We start from the raw sequence: 6,878 nt of genomic DNA, 5'->3' as shown, positions 1-6,878 counted from the left end.
GTATGTTGTGCTATGGTTACTATATCAGATGATCCTGGTAGGTTTTGGGTTAACAGGAGTTAACTTGATCATCGGTGTGTGACATACTGAGCTAGTGAGCTCACCCCTCATGTATGCACATTTTTATATGATTTTACAGGCTACTCAGTAGAGGAACCCGTGCCCAATCCCACTGACGAAACCCCAGTGGGGGATTGGTGGGTCCTAGAAGGTTTTTACCACGGTGATGGTTGCCTGTGCGAGAACTGTGTTATGGGGCAATAGTAGCAGACTCTATTTGCAGTTCTCCTTTTTTATTCTTTTGGTATTTTCCCTTTTTGTGCTCTTGATAATTAAATTATTATTTCTTATGTAAATATCATGCCTACGGGTCCATATGTAATTATACTATGTACAATAATTTAGGTATCAAGAGTATATGGGGATTTACAGGAACTTATACATGACAAGACTTTCGTTGAAATTATATTATTATATTTTCATGTACTATGACTTGCTGTGTTGTGGTTACTGTATCAAATGATCCTAGTGGTTTTGGGTTATCGGGAGGGAACCCGATCACTGGTCTAGTTCTATGTGAATGGGGAGTGACAAAGGTGGTATTAGAGCGGCGATGCTCTAATCACACAGCATGCAAGATTTAAACTCTATAGAAACCTATAATTATATTGGGTTCGGGGAAAACATAAAAGTTGAAACTAAATAAAACTTAAAAATTTTGGCATAATGCATTTATAAAAAGAGAGTATCCAAAAGGTTTCACATAGAAAAGAGAATGTCATATATCCCAGAAGATTTTCATACACCAAAGAGAATTCATACAATAACAGTAGAGAAGAGAATAGATTGAACAAAGGAAAAGAAGGTAACTTCCCAGAACTAAAAGTACAAAAAAAAAAAAAAAAATAAAGAACATCATCCCAAATTTGCTGCTCCATCAATCACCTCTTCCACCCGAGATTTGAAGTTAATGTTGAGGCGGTGGTCATAATAGTCGAACCGGCGGTTCAGAAAATCCATCCCCTTTTGAAGGTGTTTCAGATTCATTGCTATGTCCTTGGAGGCTGAGTACATTGTATTATCCAAGTCATTCACCTCTATGGACACAAGCCCTAAGGTCTCCTCAATTGCCTTCTCTCGGGCAGCGTACTCTTGATTTTTCAGGAGCCTCTCCTGACCCTCCTAAAGTGCCTTCAGCCTATCCAACGTACTCTAAAAGTTAAAGGCCCCACTTGGAGATGGTGGAGCCACATTGATAGGGACCTCATCCTCCTCTACCTCAGGGACATAGTCCTCATCATCCTCCTCCTGAGCTGCCTCCCCCATTGCGGGCTTTATCAGATTATACACTTTCATTTATGCAAGATGCCCTGAGAAAATTTATTTGATGGAGTTTTACCCACCTCACCCTCAAGGTCCATGTGGAAATACTCAAAGACCTTGGTAAGTGACCAAGCATAGGGTAGTTATCATCAGAGGGGTGAGCCGTATGATACTCCATAGTCTTCATGATCACATATGGGAGGCAAAGACGAGAGACATGCTCCATAGCTGGGTAAATGCAGTACGCCATGTATGCTGCCGTAAAGTTTACCTGGTTCCGGTGTCCATCCCGGGGAAGCAAGTTGAATTGCACTAGACGACTAAAAACTCGAACCTCGGGAAGGAAGGATGTTTCAGACTCAGGGCTGACGGCATGGCCACAGATGGTCTCATAGATATGCTTCTGGAGAGTCTTGTTCATGTGGGGGCCCAAGGCCTTACCCCTAGGAGGACAGTAATACCAAGTACCCTCCAAGGAGATGCCTAGGATCCCCGCCAATACATCAATGGGAAGCCAAATGTCTCGACCCTTCATCCGACTTGTGAGAGTATACAATCTATTGTTGTATGAAACCTCCAGGTTGTAGTAGAACATCCTGACGAGGCCCGTGTAGCAGAGACTATCAATAGATAGCATGGCATCCCAGCCCAAGGCGGTAAATTTCTCGAGCATCTGCACTCGAGTGAAGTCCCTTGCCACCACAGTTTTCTCCATGAGAACTGACCTCTTAGAGAAGGCAGTCTCTAAGAGAAGGCAGCCTCAAGGCTTCTGAATGTATTGTCATCATAATCCTCCAAGTCCTCGAGAACACTCCTCCGTACCCCTTCTCCTTCTATTGAGGGCACTATCGCCTATGGACGAAGAAGCAACTCCTTTACCCTTGTGAGAAGACATTCTGCAATATCCATGAGAAAACATGGGAAATTGGTAAGATTTCAAGGGGAAATGGCAAAAATAAGGAATGAAAGAAAATCTAGACAATAAGGTCATTAGGAGGGAATGACATTCATATTAGGAACATGGTACGGGCAATGTGTATTGAATACCAAATGAAAGGAGGAAGCCCTACAATGTAATGCCATGGTCATAATATAGTCATATATGAATGGTAAGTTGATAGAATCATGTATTGTCAAATGAACATCATAGAGTCATGATACCTTGATGCATTATACAAATAGAAGACAAGAGATGGAAGCATTTATTTAACGCATGGATTCATGCAAATGCCAAATTGGCATCAATCTGAGAGCATAAACCATGAATGTCCTAGCATTGAGGACATGTGGGCAATAATATGAAAAGGGGGGAATTAATTTCATGCAAGTAAACCTATCTTAGCATATTGAGGTCAAACAAGAGAAAAACCCCCAAATTTCTCACGAAACCTAGCCTAGAAACGGTGATAATTCATGCCAAGGTGAGGAAAGTGATGCATATGTGCAATGTGACACTTCTACTACTATTATGCAACCAAATGTGACTTGATAGACTCATTGAATCATACATTGTACAAGAAAGAAAAGAGAAAACGGGAAAAACCCTAAAATAGCAAAAAAATTGGAAAAATATGGTTAAACAATCCATAGAAATGACATTTGATGATTAGAGATGAGATACATGAAGTAAACATCATCCCCACATACTACATTCATTTTTGGTTGGAAGTAATCAAAAGAAAATGAATCTTTGAGGTTATTGAACAAGAACAACCAAATTTCAAAGAGAAGGAAGTGAAAACCACTTACTTGAGTTTGGAGTTGGTGTTGGAAGACTTTGAATCCAAATGTTGGGAAAGGGATGCTTGGAAGACCTTCTAAGCCTTCTCTCTTGTTGCCTTTGGCAATTTGGAGAAGAGAGGGAAAAGAGAGAAGTAAGTTTTGAAAATGAGGGCTTTTTGCCCTTTTATAACAGTGTTGTGCGCATGACCGATGGGTTGCCACCGGCGGGTCCTGAAACTAGCCTGCCCTCCAATGTGGGTTTATTGGCCAAATTGTCCCAAATTTTTGGGATTTGTTCCTTAAGCTGTGTGGACCCTAGATAAGAGGGATTGATTATACCTTATGTAAAAGGGGATGATACTATGGATGCGTGCTATGATGATGAAATGCACAATGATTACATGATCAAAAACCTAATGTGCATTTAATATGTGCTTACGTGAGATAAATGTGGCACTTAATTTTATCTAATTTTGATGCAATTCAGATACAAAGCATCATGGTACGTACAAAATCCAATAGTAGTGTGCAAGGAACCCCATGTGGTCCCCGTCCTATCGGTCGATCACCAAATCCTCGAGGACCTCAACCCCGGGTTAGTCGTAGACAAGAAGAAATGTTTGTGGACTCACGTAAGCATGAGATTCTGGATCCTTCTCCCATTGTCACTCCTAATGATGTTGTGGCTCTTATTCAACAGTCACAACAGGCTTTCCAATAGCAGTTACTCTAGAATATTAGACCTTTATGAATGCTGCTATGCATCAACGGTTGAACCCTATGCAAATGGGCCAACACCCCTGTGGGGTACCCTTCCCACAAGACCCTCCTTCTGTGCCAGGTGTCGGAATTCAACCGGGGGGTGCATTTCCTCGAGCACCACCTATAGATACACAAGGGAGTGCACCATCTACAGTACCACCATAAGGCCAACTAGGGGTACTCCACCTATGGCTACTCCACGGTTCCCTCATTATGACACCTCTCTATACTTGATGCCACCTTCGTATCAGTATTATTCGGCTTATCCTTCATATTACTTACTAGCAACCACTACTGCAAGGGTGGTGGAATCATTTAAGAGGCACTTGCCACCTATCTTCACCAAGGTGGGGAGTGATCCCTTGGAGCTGGATCGGTGAATCCAAGAGATGGAAAAGATATTTAAGGTGGTAGAATGTATAGAAGCTCAGAAGCTCATCTTTGCCGGGTTACAATTGAAGAATGAGGCTGATTCATGGTGGAAGTCCTCCAAGCCTATTTTAGTGAAAACTCACCCGAAACCGACATGGGAACAATTCTTATCAAATTACTACCCCACCAGCTTCAGAGATAAGAAGGGAGAAGAATTCTCAGCCTTGACTTAGGGAAATAAGTCTGTCCTTGAGTATCAACAGTAATTTGAAGATTTATTCTATTTTACTCCTCCACATATGAAAGCAGTGGAGGAGAAGGCAAAGAAGTTCCTGAAGGGGTTGAAGGTGTCTATTGGGACAAAATTGGGGGCTATGGACTTGACAGATTATGTCCAAATTGTCCAAAAAGCCAAAACTATGGAAGACAAGCAAAAAGGAGAGGCCACCACCACACCTGGACTTTGAAAGAGATCCAACCCCTATACGGACTTGGGCAGCTCGAACAAGAGTTTTCGTGGGCCATATAACTATGGTCCATGATATCAGTAGCTTTATAGGTCATCGGGTTATATGCTTAGATTAGCTGGTAGATCAGGTACTACCTCTTTTCGCCCGAACACTAGCACGGTGCCTACCTCCTCGAGACCACCTCGTCCTTCCACCGCATTAGGTCAATTACAGAGAGCACCAGTACCAGTGCAAGCTTCCTAAAACAGGTGCTTTGTTTGTAATTCAATGGGGCATTTTACAAAGGATTGCCCGTACAAGCTAGCTGTTGTACCAGGTCAGCCTCCTACTTATAGACCCGCCTTAACTCAAGGGGGCCTGCCTCAAGAGAGAATGTGTGCATTATCAACTGAAGATGTTGAAGTAAGCCCCGATGTTGTAGCAGGTATCCTATCTATCTTGAGTATACCAGCTTATGTGTCATTTGATTCTGGAGCATTGCACTCTTTTATATCTAAAAGATTTGCTTGAAAGGTTGACATGATAGCCAAGGTTCTAGAGAGTAAATTGATTGTTAGCACATCTACAGGAAAAGTAGCACAATTAAATAGGTGGAAAGAAGCTAGATGCTCAGCTTATCAAATTTAATATGCAGAGTTTTGATGTCATATTGGGCATGGATTGGTTATCCGCTCACCAGGTAAATGTGATGTGTGTCGAGAAACAAATTAAAGTGGTGAGTGAGGAAGGTGAAGAGCTACTGTATCAAGCAAATGAGACAAAAAGGCCCAAAGGGGTTCTCATCTCTACCCTTTAAGCGGTAAAATTTATGAATGACGGATGACAGGGCTATTTAGCTTCAATACAAGACGTGAAAGCAAATGTCACACCATTGAAAGAATTGAATGTAGTTAGGGAGTTTCCCAATGTCTTCCCAGATGATCTAACCCAGCTCCCACCTGACAGGGTGTTAGAATTTGCTATTGATTTAATTCTCAGAGTAGCCCCAGTGTCTAAAGCTCCGTACAGAATGGTCCCATTAGAATTAAAGGAGTTACTGACTTAGTTGCAAGATTTGCTAGAGAAGGGATTTATATGCCTGAGTGTTTTTCCTTGGGGTGCCCTAGTCCTATTTGTCAAGAAGAAGGATGGAAGTTTGCTTATGTGCATCGATTACTGGGAATTAAATAAATTGACCATCAAGAATCGGTATCCGTTGCAGCACATAGATGACCTTTTTGATCAGTTGCAAAGTGCTAAAGTATTCTCAAAGATTGATCTCAGGTCTGGTTACTAGCAGCTCAAGATAAAAAGCAGTGACATACCCAAGACGGCTTTTAGGACCCGATATGGTCATTATAAATTCCTAGTGTTGTCTTTCGGGTTGACCAATGCACCGACAGCTTTCATAGATCTAATGAACCGAGTATTTTATGATGTCCTCGACAAGTGGATCATCGTTTTCATTGATGACATATTTATATACTCAAAGATTGAAGAGGAGTAGGTTTTACACTTGAGGATGGTACTCCAAAGGTTGAGAGAACAACAATTATATGCAAAATTCAGCAAGTGTGAATTTTGGTTGAAGCAAATTGGATTCCTAGGGCACATAGTGTCTGAGAATAGAATCAAAGTTGACCCAAGAAAAGTGAAAACAGTAGTAGTGTGGGAAACAACCAAGAATGCTACAGAGATTAGGAGTTTCTTGGGATTAGTAGGCTACTACCGGTGGTTCATCGAGAATTTTTCTTGAATCACTGCTCTAATGACCAATTTGACCAGAAAGGGCATGAAATTTGAACGGTCTAAAGAGTGCGAAGACAGTTTCCAAGAGTTGAAAAGCCGATTGGTGTCAACCCTAGTGTTAACAATTTCAGAAGGCACTGGTGAAATGATAGTCTACATTGATGCTTTTAGAATTATGTTAGGTTGCGTTCTTATGCAACATAGCAAGGCGGTGGAGTATGCATCTAGACAATTGAAGGAGTATGAGAAGAACTACCCCACTCATGATTTGGAGCTAGCGGCAGTTATTTTTTCCTTAAAGATCTGGCACTATTATTTGTATGGGGAGAAGTGCGAAACATTTAGTGATCACAAAAGTCTCAAGTACTTCTTCACCTAAAGGGATCTAAGCATGAGACAGAGAAGATGCCTAAAACTTATGAAATATTATAACTTTATATACAATACCATCCAAGTAAGGCTAATGTGGTGGCGGATGCATTGAGCCGGAAAGCTCAGACT

At 41.5% G+C, this 6,878-nt stretch overlaps 1 pseudogene; it reads right to left on the bottom strand.

Annotated features, from left to right (window-relative positions):
• Window positions 1-2,198: 2,198 nt before the first annotated feature.
• LOC122078061 overlaps window positions 2,199-6,878 on the bottom strand; it is a 44,823-nt pseudogene continuing 40,143 nt past the window's right edge.

This window comes from Macadamia integrifolia, chromosome 5, assembly GCF_013358625.1.
Source record: "Macadamia integrifolia cultivar HAES 741 chromosome 5, SCU_Mint_v3, whole genome shotgun sequence".
NCBI lineage: Eukaryota > Viridiplantae > Streptophyta > Magnoliopsida > Proteales > Proteaceae > Macadamia > Macadamia integrifolia.
Note: the sequence above shows the minus strand (reverse complement) of the source record. Positions and strands in the feature narration are given on the sequence as shown.